The sequence below is a fragment of the Aotus nancymaae genome, unplaced genomic scaffold (assembly GCF_030222135.1).
Source record: "Aotus nancymaae isolate 86718 unplaced genomic scaffold, 86718_ANA_hifiasm-v0.15.2.pri h1tg000016l, whole genome shotgun sequence".
Taxonomy (NCBI): domain Eukaryota; kingdom Metazoa; phylum Chordata; class Mammalia; order Primates; family Aotidae; genus Aotus; species Aotus nancymaae.
The window spans coordinates 12,730,078-12,749,836 of record NW_026988428.1 but is presented as its reverse complement, the minus strand read 5'-3'; the positions used below and the strand labels follow the sequence as shown (position 1 = coordinate 12,749,836).

The window sequence follows — 19,759 nt, the reverse complement described above, 5'->3', positions numbered from 1 at the left end:
ACATAAATCAGTTTAATGTGCATTACTCCTTTCAGTTTAGAAACATATACAACTTCCATTTATGAGATATTTATTGACTATTAACTACATGCTAGCCATTGTGTTATGTGTGGATATTTAATAATGAACAAATTGTGGCTGCTCTCCCCAGAAGTGTTTAGTCTATAGAAGAAATACAGAAGTCAACAGTCAATTACAATACCCTTTGATGAATGCAATGTTAAGTAAACGTTATTACAGTAACAAATAGAACAAGCTTTTAATCTAAATTTATGAAGACAGGCCTAAATTGAGAATTGAAAGGCAGCTGGGAATATATGAAGCATGTACAAAAACTGAAGAAGTTGTACCGTTGGGTAAAGCATCATGCGAGATGTGGGCAAAGTAGTGAGCAGTAGGCAGGAGAGGTACATGGAAAACAGGTGATAAAGGCTCTTCACAAGGAGTATGCAGAGTCACTAAAGAGATTTAAGTAAGGCAGTGACATAATGAGATTTTCGTTCTAGAAGGAACAGTGACTATAAAGGGGAGGATGAGAGTAGTCAGAGGTCATTTAGGAAGCTAGAGCAGTAATGTTGACCTTGATGATAGACAACTGTTGCATTCACTTTCTTTTGCTGCCTAATATTGCCACACATGTAGTGGCTTTAAATAACACATACCTATTTCTGTGGGTTAGGAGTCTGAACTTGCTTAGCTGGCTTAGTCTTATATCGTTGCAATCACATATTAATTTGGGCTGTGCTGTCACTTGGAGGCTACAGAGGGAAGGATTTGCTTTCCCACTGCCATGGTTGTTGGTGGCCTTTAGTTCCTTGTGGTTGTAGAGCCAAGAGCTTCAATTTTTGCTGACTTTTGGCCAGAGGCCACCCTCCCAGAAGCTACCAGCATTTCCTTGCTATGTGGAGTTCCCCAACGTAGCTGGGGTGACAGGAGCACCTGCAGATGTGCCCACCACACCTGAGTTAAGAAAAGGCCAGTAGGGATGGAAAGAAGTTGATGATTTTTAGCTATACTAGATAGTCTTGGATAATATTACATTGTTTGCATCAATTACCACTACAATTGGGTCACTTAAGAATCTGCATCATATTTACTAAACTGAAAAACAAAAACATCAAAACTTTGCCTTTGGGGAAATAATTTGCTCTGCAAGTTCCGGTATTATATAGAATAATTGTCTTCACTACCATGCAATGATTATAAATTAGGTGTTTGCTCTAAGTAGAGAAATACTCTTGGGAGGAAAATTCCACCCTATGGACAGTGAGTCTGAAGATGTTATTTAATTACCAAGAAAAAATACCCAAAGAATGACATCCTTTCCTAGCAGCAGTAACAGCAGGTATTAGTCAGAGTCTTGGCACCTGAGCAGACGCTAAAGCCCTGAAACTTCACTTGCAAGTAGTTGAAACCAAGCACATCATTTCAACATGTCACTCTTATTTGACATTTCAGGAGAAAGATTACCAATTAGGTTAAGTAATTTAGCCAAAGCCTTAGGAAATTTTTTCAAATTATTTCCACCTTGTAGCATTGTCACGTGTCTCCAATTTCTACTTATCCTCTATACTTCCCAGGTGTGTTATTCAGAGAGCTCCAAAGCCTGTTCAAATCATTCAGAGAAATCCCATAAGCTCCAGCAGTATCCTGGGTAGTTAATAGGACTAAATTAGTACTCTTTCATGTACGTTCAGTGCTAAAAGTTCAAATTCTCAAGTGTTGATCTGACAATAGATTGCAAAATATTCCTTGACAGTCACACAGGTGAAGTATTATTTTAAACTAAAATCCCATATTATTGTTACTATATAAGAATACAAATGGTTATTTCAGGGTATTGGCATTGCTGGATGATGTAAATTTCAATTTTAAATGCGTTCTTGATCACCAATGTGTTTCATCAGACAAGTAAACTGAATTGGCTCACAGGAGCACCACCTCAGCAGGTGAGTTTAAACTGAAGACAGAATGCTGCCCACTGGCATGTTGGTACTGTATGGAGCAGCTGCCAAATAGCCTTGTGCTCATGTCTCTTATTAGAGTTTTATTTTCTCCAGCTTGTTGCTCCTTCAGGCAAGACACATGGGCAAGGAAAGCAAGACATGCTTTTAGTCTCCAAAAGTAAATCAGATTATAAAGTAACAATAAATACAGCCAGCCAAATAATTATAACAATGTCATTAATCATAATACAAATAATGATCAATATAATAATTATAATTGTTATAATAATATAGCTAAAAATAATAATAGCTTATGTTTTGATGGTACATATGGACAAGTCAGAGTGTTGAGGTAGTTAGCCACTCTAAACTTCTCCTTATCCACATTTCAGAAACGAAACTGAAGCTTAACCCTATTCAAGTATTTTATCCAAAGGATCTCATTCCTGTCAGAGGCAGAATGCACATTCAATTGTATCATCTTTGAGGTTCCTTGAAGTTTTAAAAGATACATATATGGACAATTTTATTCTAAGGGTGTGGGGGAAAAAAACCCATAACAATCTGAATAAACTGCCGGTTAAAATAAAAGAATAATTTAGACGGAAAAAATATTTAAAAATCAGTTCTTATTATTCCTAATTCTGTGTCGTCACAAAAATATGGCATTAATGTACTAGAAATCACAATTTAAAAAAGAGTGCCATTTCCCATTCTGTATCATGAACAAATGGATCTGGTGTCCTGTAACTAGTTTGGTTATGCATTCTTTTTTTTTCCTATGGTGTATTATTTCCTTTAAATGTCTGAGATGATATATTTCCCAGGGTTTGAAAATAAGTGTCATCTATTGGGTTGATTTCACCCCTAGTACACAGTGCACAATGGTCTCTTTATTAATATCTGCGGAAAAGAGCACTTACTGTTGGAACTGATACCTCCTAATCTCAATAAAGTCTAAGCTTGCAGCACTCCACCGATGTTTTTCTTTTTCCTTTTTTTCTTAGGTTGAATTCTGGACACATAATCATGCCATTATAAATACTGCCTATGGGATATGAGAAAGAGAAGTCATTTGCTTGCTACACCCACTGACATACCAGATGACAGTCAACTGCAAAACATTCAGGCGAGTAAAAAAACAGAAAGCACATTGAGCCTTCCATGCATGCAGGAGAATTGCAAGCATATGCTCACCATGTCTTTCTTAATCACAGGTGCTCAGATTATTCTAGGTATTTTATTACGTTCCACCCAGTGCATTACAGTGAGTGTGAGGCACAGGGTAAATACAGAGAACGTGTATGATGTTGGGGAAGTGAGGACAACTTGCTCTGTGAAATGATTGCCTCTCTTTCTTCTCTCTTTTTATCATTTTGTTCTCATTCCCTACAGACTGAGAACACGGCTAAATAACCTGCAATATTGTCTCAAGTTGAAAGTGAAGTCAATACCTACCACATAGCTCCATCTCCCTCCAAAGACCTCTCCCCTTCTTTTCCTTTTCTTTTCTTCACTCTTAGATAATCTAATGGTCTACCATACAGTTGGGAAATACTGCCCCCATTATCATTTCAATACAGTTAGTTAAAGAAGAACAGAGCTTCACAAATAAAATGATGATGCCACTTATTAAGTTATTGTCTCTCACCTCCAAACCCGCCTCTCCAGCTTTGCTTTGTGGTGGGACTCTGAAAACCATTTTCTATACACAATCTACTGCCATGCTTAGTCTGACAATGCAGAGTGCTAAAAAGGAAACTGCTATGTAGAGGAGGAGAAAAAGACGCTCTTTCTTGGTTCTCTTTTGGCTCCTGATGGGCTTACTGAGTACTATGGTTCTTGGCAACATAATAAAAACAGGGATTCTTCACCCTGGCAGAGGCAAATCTTTCTCTTAGAAAGATAGAAGACTGAGAAGCTAGAGATAGAAAAGGAGACATACTCCCTTCCATGGGTCCCCTTTGCGCTTCTTGTGGGATTCCTGTCTGCTTTGATTTTGGGGGAACGTCAGTTCAGCAAAACACCTCAATCCTGACAGAGGCAATTCCTTCCCATATTAGCAACTGAATCCAGTTCTCAGCTTTACCAGCACAGAACCAGCTTCATTAATACCAGCACCGTCTGACTGGCAGCCCCTCCCCAAAAGTCTGGGTTGCAGCCCCATTGGATCCTCTTCTGAGCTCAGAGATGGGAGCACCAGCTGAGTAGCACCCTTTCTTCAGAGAGGTGTGGCATGTCAGATCATATCTTGCCAAGGGTCATGAGAAATATGATTGAATGACAAGTTATCAGACTCTCTCCATAGCTCTAAGGAACTTCAAGCTTTTGTGGAGTGTTCTAATAGAGCAGATGGGAGATGCGGGTCATAGCTTTAGAGCTGGATAATTAGTGTTTCACATGCCCTTAGTTGAGCATTTTTAGACTCTATTTTTAGAGCCTGTTATATTGCTGCCTTCACTAATTTTAACTGCTTTTTTTTCTAAGAGCTTATATATCTTCAAAGATCAATACTGTAAGCTTGTAGAGCGTCGGGTACTTCTGTCTTCTATGCTCAGTACATTGACAGCACTTAATATGTCTGAAACGACAACAACAAAGGTATAGTATGGCTTCTGCTCTATTTCCTGATTTGTGTGTCATGAACAGCAGGTTGCCAGAAAGGCTCTACCTAAAGTGTATAGAGAGATAGGATTGTCCCACAGGAATAGAATGGTAACTTAATAACAACCTTAATTTACAGTGTCAGCAGTGAAAAAAAATGTATAGCAACAAGAAATGGCAAATTGCACCTCTATCAGGCAAAAGGAAAAAAGAACCAAACAAAATTTTTTAAAAAACAAGAAACTCAGGAGAGTTCTACTAAGATTGCTATAGTACAGCCTTCTTAAAACAGCACTCTCTAGGGCCTGCCTATTGGCGTCATTAATATAATAGGCTTGGAATAGATGCTGTGAAACCCTATGAAGCCACCAAAGAATGGAGGAAAACTGAAGGGATGAATAATACAATGAAATCACAGAAGTCCTAACCTCATGAGGCTATTAATTCTGCAGCAATTTCATCACAGAGCAAGAAGATCGCTTTTCTAGTGCCTTAAATCAAACAGCAGGTAGCTACAGCCTCAAAGTAAAAAGTGTTAAGTATTAACCAACTTTCGGACTTGAGACATTGCAGAGGCAGAGCTGGAGATTTCTCAGGGTGGTTTCTCTCCCATTTTTTTTCCTTTCTTTACCTTCACGTCTTCAAACTTGATAAGAATAAAATTTTGGTACCATATCTTTCCTCTGTGGATGTCATTGTTACCCTTCCTGTGAAGAAGAGAACAGTTCTCATATGAGTCATGGCCTAAGTTTTAGTCCAAATCAATGTAAGTATTTTGGAAGTGTTTACGTTCAAGACACTTCTGTTCCTTTTTTTTTTTAATTAATAGAAGTATAAAACAGAGACTCAAAATCAAGACAAAAGAAGTTATGGTATTTTTAATTTCTCTTTATCAATCATAAATCTTAAGGAAGGATTGTCATTAGTTCTGGAGAAGTCTCCGGAGGAAAGTGTCCTGGACTTCAGATTTATAAGATCATAAAATCTCAATATTGGAAGGGGATAAAAAGGTCATCTATATAAGAAAACAGCAAGCTTTTTCTGTAAAGAGCCAGTTAATATTTTAGGCTTTGTGTGTCACGGTATCTGTCATGCTATTCAACTTTACCATTGTAGCTTGAAAGAGTGTATACGATATATGGAGCATGGTGAGGTTCCAATAAAATTTGGTTTACAAATACAGGCAGTGAGCTAGATTTGGCCAATGGGTTTTGATTTGGCCACCAATGATCTAGACTGTCCACCCGTGAGAAGGAGAAAAAAAAAACAGAAAGAAAACTTTAAGATGAAACTCAAAAGATGTCTGCCAGTATGGAAACAGCATGGAGACACCTCAAAAAATTAAAAACAGAACTAACATATGATTCAGCAATTCCACTACCGAGTATATATCCAAAGGAAATGAAATCAGTATGTTCAGTATGTTAAAGAGATATCTGCACTCCCGTGTTCATTGCAGAATTATTCACAGTAGCCAAGATATGGAATCAACATTAGTGTCCATCATGGATAAATGAGTAAAAAAAAAATACTATATATATACACACACACACATGTATATATACACATACACACAACAAAATACTATTCAGCATTAAAAGAAAAAAATTCCTGTCATTTGTGACAACATGAATGAACCAGTAAACATTATGTTAAGTGAAATAAGCCAGACACAGAAACACCAATAGCACATAATCTCACTTAAATGTGAAATCCAAAAAAGTGGAACTTAGAGAGAGTAGAATAGTATCTACTCTCTAATGGGGTTGGGTTAGGAAGTAGGGGGTCACAAAGATGTTGGTCAAAAGATATAAAATTTCAGTTATGCAAGATGAATAAGTTCAAGAGATTGATTATGCAAAATGGTGACCATAGTTAATATCAATGCATTTTGAAAACCACTTAGAGAGTAGACTTTAAGGGTTCTCACTACAAAAAAAGTGTTAAGTATGTGATATAGTTTGGCTGTATCTCCACCCAAATCCCACCTTGAATTGTAATTCCCATAATCCCCATGTGTCATACAAGGTACCTGGTGGGAGGTAATTGAATCATGATGATGGTTTCTGCCATGCTGTTCTCGTGATAGCAAGTGAGTCTCATGAGATCTGATGGTTTTATAAGAGTCTAGCATTTCCCTTAATGAAACTCAGTCTCTGTCCTGCCACGCTGTGAAGTGGTAACTTCTGCTGTGATTGTAAGTTTCCTCAGGCCTTCCCAGCCATGCAGAACTGCTAGTCAATTGAACATCTTTGCTTTATAAGTTACCCAGTCTCAGGTATTTCTTGACTGCAGTATGAGAATGGACTAATACAGTAAATGGGTGTATTCGTCTGTTCTCACACTACTAATAAAGACATGTCTGAGACTGGGTAATTTATAAAGAAAAAGAGGTTTGATGGACTCACAGTTCCACGTGGCTGAGGAGGCCTCACAATCATGGTGGAAGGCAAAGAAAGAGCAAAGTCATGTCTTACATGATGACAGGCAAGAGAGAGCATGTGCAGGGAAACTCCCTTTTATAAAACCATCAGATCTAATGAGACTTATTCACTATCACAAGAACAGCACAGGAAAGACCAGCCCTACCATGATTCAGTTATGTCCTATCAGGTCCCTCCTATGATGTATGGGAATTATGGGAGCTACAATTCAAGAATGAGTTAAGACTTTGGGGGACTGTTGGAAGGGCATGATTGTGTTTTAAATGTGAGGACATGAGATTTGGGTGGGACAACAGGCAGAATGATAGGGTTTGGCCATGTCCCAACCAAATTTCATCTTGAATTGTAATCCCCATAATCCTCATGTGTCATAAGAGGGACCAGATGTAAGGTAATTAAATCATGGGGGTGGTTTTCTTATGCTGTCCTCATGATAGTGAGTGAATGCTCACAAGATCTGATGGTTTTATAAGTCTCTGCCATTTCCCCTACTGGCACCCATTCTCTCTCCAGCCAGCCTGTGAAGAGGTGCCTTCCACCATTGTTGTAAGTTTCCTGAGGTCTCCCCAGCCATGCAGAACTGTGAGTCAATTAAACTTCTTTTCTTCATAAATTGCTCAGTCTTGGATATTTCTTCACAGTGGCATGAGAACAGACTAATACAGTATGTGAGGTAATGCATATGTTAATTTGCTCAATTTGGCCATTTCTTAATGTATACATATTTCAAAATATCATGTACAAGATAAATATATACAATGTTTATTTGTCAATTAGAAAATAAATAAATATATAAATAAGAGGTCCAAGATATCTGACCTCCATTTGATTATTCATCTTTTTATATTTCAGATATAATAGCCCAACCATTAAGGGCATAAATCTTAAATGATACATTTGTACATATGTATATGCCCCTGTAAATACCGACCAGATCAAGACAGAACACTTCCAATACTGCCAAAACACCCTCTTGTTCCCCTTAGGGATCAATTACATACAAAAATAATGCCTAGTTTTACTTTATCCATGTGAATAATTATTGTTTCTTTTTGAACATCACATAAATGGAGTTGGGCAATTTCTAATATGTTGTATCATGTTTCTGTTGCTCAACACTATGACAGAGGAATTACATCATTTTATAGAACTCATATTCTAAAACGTGCAATTTCAGACATGTTTAGTAGAGCATTAGCTATGAAAATATACTAAATGTTCAATGATGGGGCAATGTTTTCTTAAGTGAGGTTGATATTTTTGTGTCCACAGTACTTATTTATAACTTAAATTATATTAAAATTGACCTGAGCCCCCATATAACATATTGGCAAATGTTTATTATTGAATTTTTGGGGCTCCTCCCTTCCCATCATCCAGGCCCTTTACCCTTCATCTAAGATCCATAGTGCTTTATGAAGTACAAAAGAAAGGAAATTCAGACATCTTTTCCCAGACTAGAAAGAAATCAGGTGTATACCAGTCTGCAACTGTCATCCCTGCCATTTGTTCTCCCCACCACACAGGTGAGTTTTGCAGAATATTTTACTCCAGCCCTGCTGACACATGCCACAGTGAAGTCTCTTCCTAGGTCCGTCTAAGTCTCTCTTGCTGAACTCACTAATCATAATCCTTTAAAGAAAAGCCTGTCTGCAGGTAACTCCACTCTCTACATTTTGGGCTGAGCCACAGGTGGCCCTCACTTAAGGACCAAAAGCTTTGTAGTGCAAAGATGTTTAAGCATCCACATCATTACAGCATTTGCTTCCTCAAAACACCCACCTAGAGAAGAGTTAGGTATCTGAGAGGTAGTTGGGTGTAATAGTAACATGAACTCAAGATTCAGAGAGCTCAAATTCAATTTCCAACCCTTTTACTTACTAATTGTGTGACTTTGGAAAGCTGTAATCTCTCTGTGCCTGTTTTTGCACGTGGAAAATGGTTAATTGTTTTAGTAACTACCTTATAGAATCGATGAATTAATGAATTAATTTTGTAAAACTCTTGGAATAATGACTGACATGTAGTAAACTACACTATATAGTTATAGCAATTAATTCTGAAATGCAAAACCTTTCTGCCCATCAGTTGCCTATAACAACTTAGATATTCTAGTCCCCATAGGAATAAAACCTAATTGCTTAGAAAGCTCTAGTCAAATGTGCCAAACCAGGCTGACACAGAAATGAAAAGATTGAAGACAAAATTGAATATATTGTAGGATCTCTACTGCAAAAACTTATACACATGCATAGAAATCATACTGGAAGCAAATACATAAACATGTAAACAATCATTATCTCTAATCTGACTATGAATAGCTAATTATCTTCTTTATATATGTTCATAATTTCTATTACAATAAGCAAGTGTAACTCTTAGCATTAACTTTAACAATGAAACCACCTTTGTGTGTATCTTATTTAAAAGAATGGATAAAGCTTGTACATCAGTGCCAGAACTTCATGCAGTAGATTTATAACCACAGGATTTAGATGTCAGTACTCAACTGACATACCCAAACCATGTTTTGCTAGCATCTAAAATAAGAATGATAACCCTAATTCAATTGGTTGTCAAAATTAAATGAGAAATTGCATGATAAAACCTTTTTATAATGTAATATACTATACAAATATAAGAAATTTCATTGATTTTATTATTAGATTTAAAAAGGCATATAAGGTAATATTTTCAGAAACTCAAAGTGCTCATTTATATGAAGAACATTAAGGAAAAATGAACAAAACTTCCAGCTAAGTAAGTGATTTAAAAGCTTACAGAGTCAGTGCCTCTTCACTTCGACTGTGAATGAACACAGTAGGCTATTGGCTAATTTTTATCTGCTCATGTAAGAGACAAACTACATGAATATACGCCAAGTGCTAGAAGATTGCATTACCACAAAAAAATCATTAAAAGCTGGGGATTGTGCTACCCATTAGGGATATAAAAATAAGTAAGTCAGACCCTTGACCTAAAAAATTTCACAGTGTAGAGAATTTGGAGACAATGTCATGCATACTTGTGCTACCTTAATCTAAGATGGTATATACCTTTAATCTTCATGTAATATTATCTTATTATAATTACTCTTGTTTTTCATAAATGTTAAAAATTTACTTGGATGTTGTAACACACACACACACACTCCTATTGTTTTTGATTGTTAATATTGGAAGACAGATCAATGAACGTAGGCTCTGTTGCTTTAATTCGCTGTTCAGTTTCGGCTCTTATGGACATCATTCGTTAAACGAGAAGGTAGTGAGTTCGGAAAGTATTGAGTTGAAGTTGGAGTGAGTTGAATAGAGTAAATTTCCCAATTCCTTCTACTCTAGTTTTTATTTTTATTTTTATTTTTTTATTTTTGAGAGGGAGTCTCACTCTGTCACCCAGGCTGGAGAGCAGTGGCATGACCTTGGATCACAACAACATCTGCCTCCTGGGTTCAAGGGATTCTCCTGCCTCAGCCTCCCAAGTAACTGAGATTACAGGCTCCCACCACCACACCGTTCTCATTTTTGTATTTTAAGTAGAGACAGGGTTTCACCATGTTGGTCAAGCTGGTCTCAAACTCCTGACTTCAAATGATTCCCCCACCTAGGCCTCTGAAAGTGCTGGGATTTCAGGTGTGAGTCACTGTGCCTGACCTCTACCCTAATTTTTTAACTCTTTCAAAAATTCTTTCTTTAGCCTTTCCTTTATTTTCCCCCAAAGCCAAATTTAGAGACCACCACACCAAAATTTAAGACTGAAATCTCAAGAAGGAATTAAAATAACTTTCTGTTTGCTTTACTTATCACCACACCACTTACTGTTACAAACATGATCAACAGAAGTAGATGACTCTCAGACAAGTACAGTCAACGTGTAGCCACAGGACTGTACTTCATGGATTAGGGAGACAGAGTTAAACAAAATAATTTTGGACGCAGAGTCACAAGACTGTGTCCTGATCCAGTCCAGTGGCCCCCTAATTTCCTTAGTGCAAAGTGGAGTGCTTAATAAATACAAGGCTGCTGAAATGCATTTTCTTTTATCCTTATCCAGATCAGTCATTGGCGATGCAGATAAAATACCTTTAATCTATCCATTTTCCTCATAATAGAGTTATAAAATAGTAAAGAATAAATTTTAAAAGCTGGGATGGGATACATTTACCTTCTTCATGAGGAAATTCCCCTGAGGAAAAACAAAGAAGCAGGGGACACAGTCAGTTTAAACCTCTTGTCAAGTGAACCTCTGGGTAAATAGACCATTAATATATATTAGGAAGAAGAGATTTTATCTCTGAAATGCCCTTATACTTCACAAATATCCCTGATATCACTGGATAAAGATTATCTACAGTAAATAGGACCCAGGATCTAGGAGGCATAACTGCCTGAGGCATGTCATGTAAGCTATGCAATTCCCTGCGGTAGAGGGTAAAGATGTTTTTTAATTGCAGCACTCTCGTGTGAGGAGACAGGTAACCACACTTAAAGACCTCATCTGTTCTGGGCCAGGGGACATGTCCAATGTTGAAAGGAAGGATTCTGAGAAACATACTTGATGTTCCAAACCTCCCTCCGCTTTCTCTGAGCCTTTTCAGGTCCTTCATCCTCATAATTGTGTAGCAGATATTGATACCAGGTAAGATCTCTGAGTCCATTGAATCCAATTTGGCAATGCAGTACTCTGTATGAGTGCATAAATATCTCAGAACTACCGTATCAGTAGCAATAATAGCGATCATAAAGAACTCAATCATCATTTCCTTGGAGGGGAGACTCTGACTTCACAAGTATTTTGACATAATACTCATAATGATGAATGTGTCCTTTGTTTTCATCATGCTCCATATTAAGTAGTGCAATTGTGCTATAGTTAACAAAGAAGTCCCCCAAATTTAATAGTTTCAGGAACAGGAAATACATTTCCTTTTCTCATAAGAGTCTCAGAGAGGTGTTTCCTGTTGGAATAGGGAGGTGAGGTCTGCTCCATATGCTTATTTCAAGACTCAGACTTACGGAGGCTCTGCCATCTTCAAAATATGTGGCTTCCAGGTTCACCCTGGGGCTTGTGATCCTGTTCAGCCAGAAAGGAGAGAGAGCACGGAGGAGCAATTTGAGGTATTTTACGTGCCAAGCCTAGAAGTGCATCCATCACTCTGGTCACTTGCTTGGCCTCAAGCTTAGTCACATGGCTTCACCTAACTGCAAAAGAGGCTATTAAATGTAGTCTAGCTTTATTCTAAGAAAGAAAGGGGAAATCGATTTCAGAGGACAGCTAACCGTCCCTGCCACAGGCCCAAGAAGGGACTGATTCTTTTCTGAAGTTATAAAACAAATAATCAGACCCTTAAGAGAGGTCAGGCCAAGAGTTTCTTGACAAGTCTCTATTCTATATCAAAGGTAATATTAAATAACAGTCATATATTTACTTCATTGTTTTCTTAGCCCTCTGCTAATGAGGTTTTTTTCATTTGTTTAAATGGCGGAGGAGTGCAAACGTCTCCCCAACCCCATTCATCTTAGAAAAATGAGAGATACAGAAATAGCCATTTTCTACAGATACTACGTGGCAGCTGCAGTCAAATAAAAAATATATCCTCAGTTCTTCTAATACCTGACTCTGTCTCTTATAAACAGGTTGATGAGTGGGGATAATGATACAGGAGAAGCAAGTCTCAAAAGTGGGACTTAACTCAGGAGGATTCTTGGCTTTCACCAGGAAAGAATTCAAGGGCAAGCCAGTGCTGTTAATCAGCAATCTATTTTGAATGTTACCGTCCTTTGCAGGGTGGGGCTAGTTCATAGGCAGTGCACCCAGAGTTGGCAACATATGGGCTGTCGGCAACTATATTTATTCCCACTTATACCTACTTTCAGTTACATGCAAATTAAGGGGCAAGATAATGTAAATTGATGGGTGGGTTATTCAGAAATTTTTAGGGAAGGGGAAGTAACTTCTGGGTCCATTGAAAAGGGTGGTAACTTCCTTGTTGTTGCCATGGCATTTGTAAACTGACAAAGCACTGGGTGAGAGTGTCTTATGCTCATGGACAATAAGGGCAGCTAGGGATATTTTGTATTGCCATCTGCTGGTTCCTGCCAGTTTCTTCACTTCATCCTGTTGGAACCAAGAAATAAGTCCTGTCTATCCTCTACCTCAATAAAATCCAAGAACAACCTCTTTTTTATACTCAAGGCAGTGGCATAGTTTATATTCTCTAATGGAAAAATATATAACTAGAAAGTAGCAAAGATAAATTCTAACCAGAGAGAGATACAGAAATTTAAAAGAAGGTGACTCATTCCTATTTTATCCTTTTGTTGTAACATGTACAAGTTATTTCTTAAGATGTAACGGTTGGAACCCACAGTGACTTGTCACCACATTGACATGTCGCCCATGGTGGCTATTTTTAATGTTGAAGGAGAAGGAAGAGCTATCACAAGGTAAAGATCCAAAAGTCTTCTCAGTGCATGAGTAGGATCTTCCAAGGACCCCTTGGGATCCAGAAGGGATCACATCTCTCAGTTATATGTTATAGCTCCATGTAGCTTTCTTTATTACAACCAGAAGCATATGATTTTTTTTTTTTTGGTTATTTAATTCATGTCTTTCACTCCTTCTCAAAAATAAGCTTCATAAGAGCATTGTTTCAGCTTACCATTTAATCCTCAGTTTCTAGCACAGGACTTGGCATGTAATAGAAACCCAATAATAGTTGGTAAATAAATAAATGGCAAAAAAAATGATAGTAACAGTTAGCATTTATTGACTCTTTCTGTGCCTACGGCAACCATGGGTTATGGTCCCAAGAAGCATCTCACGTGGGTTGCAGCTTAAGCATTGGATTGTGGATAAACTGACGGGTATGTTTGTTCCCTGTCCATCTACTGGTCCCTATAAGCTGAAAGAGTCTCTCCCCATCATCATTTTTCCTAAGGAAGAGCCTTACGTATGTCCTGACAGGAGACAAAGTAAAGAAGATTTACATGCAGTGGTTCATTAAGATCAATGGTGAGGTCTGAACTCATATAACCTATCCTGCTAGACTGATGAATGTCATCAGCATTGACAAGACTGAAGATAATTTTTGTCTGTTGTATGACACCAAGGGTCATTTTGCTGTTCGTTGTATTACACCTGAGGAGACCAAGCACAAGTTGTGCAAAATGAGAAAAATATTTGTGGTCACAAAAGGAACCCTTCATCTGTTGATTCAGGATGCTCACACCATCTGCTACTCAGATCCACTCATCAAGGTAAATGACACCATTCAAATTGATTTGGAGACTGGCAAGATTACGGATTTCATCAAGTTCAACACTGGTAACCTGTCAACACTGGTATCCTGTGACTGTGGACGCTACCTTGGGAAGAATTGGTGTGATTACGAACAGAAAGAGACATTCTGGATCTTTTGATGTGGTTAATGTGAAAGAAGCCAGTGGCAACAGCTTTGCCACCCAGCTCTCAAATATTTTCTTTTTTGACAAAGGCAACAAACCATGGATTTCTCCTCCCCAGTGAAAGGTTGTCCACCACACCATTGCTGAAGAGAGACAAGACAGATGGCCAAACAAAGCTGTGGGTGAAATGGTCTCCAGACATGTTAGAAAGATCCTAGTACTTAATTAAAGTTAATACAGCATGAATAAAAACATTATTGAAACTTTCCTACGTATCAGACACTGTGATGAGCAGTTCACATATAGCTGAACAATAAGACAGATGCCTCATTATCCCCTTTATTTAGGTGATGAGATAGCCTGGGTCACTTGCCCAAGGTCACTCAACTAGAAAGGTACAGAGTTGGAGAGGTTTGAAAGTTAGTCTTGATTACTCTGGATACATCCTCTATCCACTCTCTTCTTTGTTCTTCTTGTTTTTAATCTCATCTTATTGGTTGAGTAGCCCCTCTTCTACCATGTAGCACATTATATAAAAGACTAATGGCCGGATTTCATAAATTGTATTCACATTGAGAAAAGTGATTTCAAGCTGTAGTGTAGGTTCTTTCTTAACTTCAATCCTGAGGAGTGAGGATCAACCTACCTGACATTCTCTCCAAAAACCTAAGGCCAGAGACGCATTGTAGAAAACTGGCACAAGGAACTTTCGACAAAGAAAGGACATATGACTGTGTCCATAAGTATTAATGCCTAAGTATAAAGAGTGAAAACAAAATTCTGAAACCAAGAACCGCTCCAAAAGGGGAACACTGGGAAGGTCTCCTCTCTCCTGTGGTTTGTTTACCAGGCTCAGTGTTTGTAAAAATGTGGTCGTCCCAGGCCTAATTATACTTACATTATAGATATTTTATTGCTTTAATAACATTTTGTGACAGGGTTTTTCAAACTTTAGTAGTACTGACATTTGAGACTGAATAACTCTGTTGTGGAGGAGGGGGACTGTCCTATGCATTGTAAGATGTTTAACAGCAACATTTAGCCACCAGATGCCAGTAACACTCCACTAATTGAGGCAATGAAAATGTTTCCAAACATTGTCAAATATTCCCTAGGGGAACAAAATTGTTTCTGGTTAAGAACAAACACATCTGGGGAAATTTATACCACTTTTTTTTTTTTTTTTTTTGAGAAGGAGTCTCCCTCTGGCACCCAAGGTGGAGTGGAGTGGCGCGATCTCAGCTCACTGCAACCTCCACCTCCCAGGTTCAAGCAATTCTTGTGCCTCAGCTTCCTGAGTAGCTGAGATTACAGGTGTCCACCCCTACTCCCAGCTAATTTTTGTATTTTAGTAGACAGGTTTCATCATGTTGATCAGGCTGGTCCTGACCTCAAATGATCTGCCCACCTCAGCCTCCCAAAGTGCTGAGATTACAGACGTGAGCCACCGCACCCAGCGTATACCAATTTATATAATTAATATTTTCTTTCACAAAATCAGAAAAAGACACCATCAAACCTTAAGTTTATGACAGTTACCACTCCTGCTGGCATCTGATGTGAAGTCTAGCTGAAGAATGCTCAACAACAGACAATAGCTCTAAAGTTCAGCACTGCCTACTTCTTCCCAATTTATTATAAGTGTTCACGAGTGAGACCTTCTCTCTATGAGAAAGTGGTGACAAAGCCTTCTTTCTAGATGGAAGCATAAATGTGTGCAAGAGGAAAATTCTTGAAAGGCGCTCTGGCCTGAATTCATGTCTCTTTTACTCTTTAACAAGCTGGGTTTGCTCAATAAATAATTATTGAATTACTGGACCTGTGAAAGAACTATCTAGAGGCTCTCAAAAGATGTTCTGAGGACTGTATTTGCACAAGACATGAACACGTGCTATTCAGGAAAATGGAAGGGTCAGTAGTTAACTAAGTTTTATTTCATTTTGGGAAAAATAAAGCTAAACAATTTTCTTCACTTTACAGCTTCTCAGAGTCTGAGAGGGATTACAGTGAAATTTGCAGCTCTAAGAGATGGCATTCATATGTGGAAAATCTAAAATAATTTGACAACAAACTTTTTTGATATTATAATTTTCAAGATCATTTTTTCACCTTGGAAACACATTTTCCATACTTTTGAATATATTTGAAGATTTAAATATAAGCAGCAATTTTGATAATCACTTGACATGGAAATTTACAAAGATTAAATATTTCAAAAGATTAAAAAATAGCAAATTAATGAAAATGTACTAATACACTCACTGTCTGATGGGAAACCAAGATCATCATAGCCAAGAATGTGATTCTAGTATACAATAATTTCATTATTTTTAACTATCCCTAACTATCCTTTTCCTATTACCATTATTACCATTCTTCTTCTCTGTTCCATCATTGTTAAAATTAATACAAATCAGCTTTCAGGTTCTGGTCTGGCACGTAAGGAACTCAAAAGTCACCACTCCATTCTGACAACAAGTAAATAGCTGCATAAATTTAACAAAACAAGGATCTAGAGAATAGCAAGCAGGATAAATACCAAAACACATACACGTAGGCATATGTATTAGTTTGTTTTCACACTGCTATGAAGAACTACTTGAGACTGGGTAATCTATAAAGAAAAGTTTAATCAACTCACAGTTCCACATGGCTGGGGAGGCCTCAGAAAACTTATGATCATGGCGGAAGGTGAGGGGTAAGCAAGACATACCTCACATGGCAACAGGAGAGAGAGTACAAGGGGGAAAGACCCACACACTTTTCAACCATCAGATCTCATGAGAACTCATGCATTATCATGAGAACAGCGTGGGGGAAACCACCTCCGTGATCTAGTCACCTCCCGCCAGGTCCCTCCCTCTGCACATGGGGATTACAATTCCAGATGAGATTTGGGTGGGGAGACAGAGCCAAACCATATCAGCGTATTATATTCAAACTTCAGATTGTCAAAAAAAAAAAAATTGAAAGAAGCCAAAGGGAAAAACGCCTTCCCTGTAGAGAAGTAGCAATAAGAATTGCATCGGAATTCTTCTTGCAACCTACGCAAGGAAGAAAACTGAAGTAAATTTTGTACCCTGTGAAATTATGCTTCGAAAGTAAAGCAGAAATAGAGATTGTCTTAGACAAACAAAAACCAAGGGAATTTGTTGCCCATAGAACTGCCTCACAAGAAATGCTAAAACAAGTTATGTAGAGAGAAGACAAATGATATAGATCAGCAACTCACATCTGCATAAACAAAGGGAGAAAACAGAAAAAGAATAAGTAAAAATAAAAAAACCTATTATTTTTCTAATTCTAAATTGATCTAATAGAAAAGCACTTGTTCAAATTATAAGAGCAACAATGTATTTCATTATGTATCCTTAGCCTTATGAATGTGTGGGTAGAAAGATACATCATGTTAACACTTAACAAAGGAAAATGAGACTAACCATATTAATTTCAGTCACAGCAGAGATCAGAACAAGGAAAACTATCAGGAATTCAGAAGCATATTATGTTATAACAAAGAAGTCGATATCCCAAGAAGACATAACAATCCTCAATGGGTGTGTACCTAACTAGAGCTTCAGATTAAGTGAGGCAAAAACTGATATAATTGCAAGAAGAAATAGAAAAATACACTCTCATAATTGGAGATTTTTAACAGCCTTCTATCACAAATGAACAGTTCCACCAGGTAGAAAATCAGTAAGGTCAAAGTTGAACTCAACAGCACCATCAATCAATTGAATATTATTGAGATCTATAAACTACTTCACCCAATAATAGGAGATTACATATTCTTCTCAAGCTCACATGGAACTGCAACCAAATATGATTTATCTCAGGTATTCAAGGCTAGTTTAACAGTTGAAAATCAGCTAACATAATTAATATCATCAACAGGGTAAAGAAGAAAAATCACTTAACTCTATCAATAGATATAGAAAAAAACATTTGACAAAATCCAGCACCCATTCATGATAAAAACTGTCAACAAACTAGAAAGGGAGAGGAATTGCCTCAACTTGATAAAGGAAACCTACAAAAATACTCACAGCTAACATCATATTTAATGGTATGACTTGAAGATGTCCTGCTAAAACCAAGGAAAAGATAGGTGTTCCCTCTCACCACTGCTTTTCAATATCAGACTGGAAGTTCTAGCTAATTCAATAAAACAAGAAAAAGATATAAAAGGTATACAGATTGGGAAGGAAGAAATAAAATCACTGATTTTATTCACTGATGACATAATTATCTATATACAAAATTGAACAATTCAACAACATAAAATAATCCTCTTAGAACTAATAAGTGATTATAGCAAGGTTGCAGGATTCGAGGTTAATATACTAAAGTCATGTTTTTTTATATAAACCAGCAATGAACAAGTGGGATTTGAAATTAAAACACATGGCCATTTATTTACATTATCACTCAAAATATAAAGACATGAGTGTAAACCTAACAAAATGTATGTAAGGGTTATATAAGGAAACTACAAAACCTTAATAAAAGTTAGCAAGGAATAATGAAATAAATGGAGAAATATTCCATGTTCCTGGATAGGAAGGCTAAATGTCATCAAGTTGTCCGTTCTCTTCAATGCAATCTCATAATCATTTCAGCAAGTTATTTTGTTGATACCAACAAACTGATTTTAAGATTTATATGCAGAGACAGAAGACCCAGATAGCTGACTCAATATTGCAGGAGAAGAAAGTTAGATGACTGACTCTACTGCACTTCAAGGCTTATGATAAAGCTACAGTAACCAAGACAGTGTAGCATTGGTGAAAAAAAATAGACAATAGATCAATGGAACAGAATATACAGAAATAGACCCACATAAATATAGTTAACTGAACTTTGACAAAGAAGTAAAGGCAATACAATGGAGAAGAAAAGTCTTTTTTTAAATTTTTTATTTATTATAGTTTAAGTTCTGGGATACCTGTGCAGAACGTGCAGGTTTGTTGCATAGATATATGCATGCCATGGTGGTTTGCTGCAACCATCACCCTATCACCTACATTAGGTATTTCTCCTAATGCTATCCCTCCCCTAACCTCCCATCCTGTGGTAACCCACCCCTAGCCCTCCACCCCCAACAAGCCCTGGTGTGTGATGTTCCTCTCCCTGCGTCCATGTGTTCTCATTGTTCAACACCCATTATGAGTGAGAACATGTGGTGTTTGTTTTTCTGTTCTTAGGTCAGTTGGCTGAGAATGATGGTTTCCCGCTTTATCCATGTCCCTGCAAAGGACATGAACTCATCCTTTTCTATGGCTGCATAATATTCCATGGTGTTTATGTGTCACATTTTCTTTATCCAGTCTATTATTGATGGACATTTGGGTTGGTT

General features: G+C 37.5%; 1 pseudogene; it reads left to right on the top strand.

Moving 5' to 3' along the window:
* The first annotated feature begins 13,789 nt into the window (after positions 1 to 13,789).
* On the top strand, positions 13,790 to 14,629 carry LOC135275230 (small ribosomal subunit protein eS4-like; annotated as a pseudogene).
* Positions 14,630 to 19,759: the final 5,130 nt, after the last annotated feature.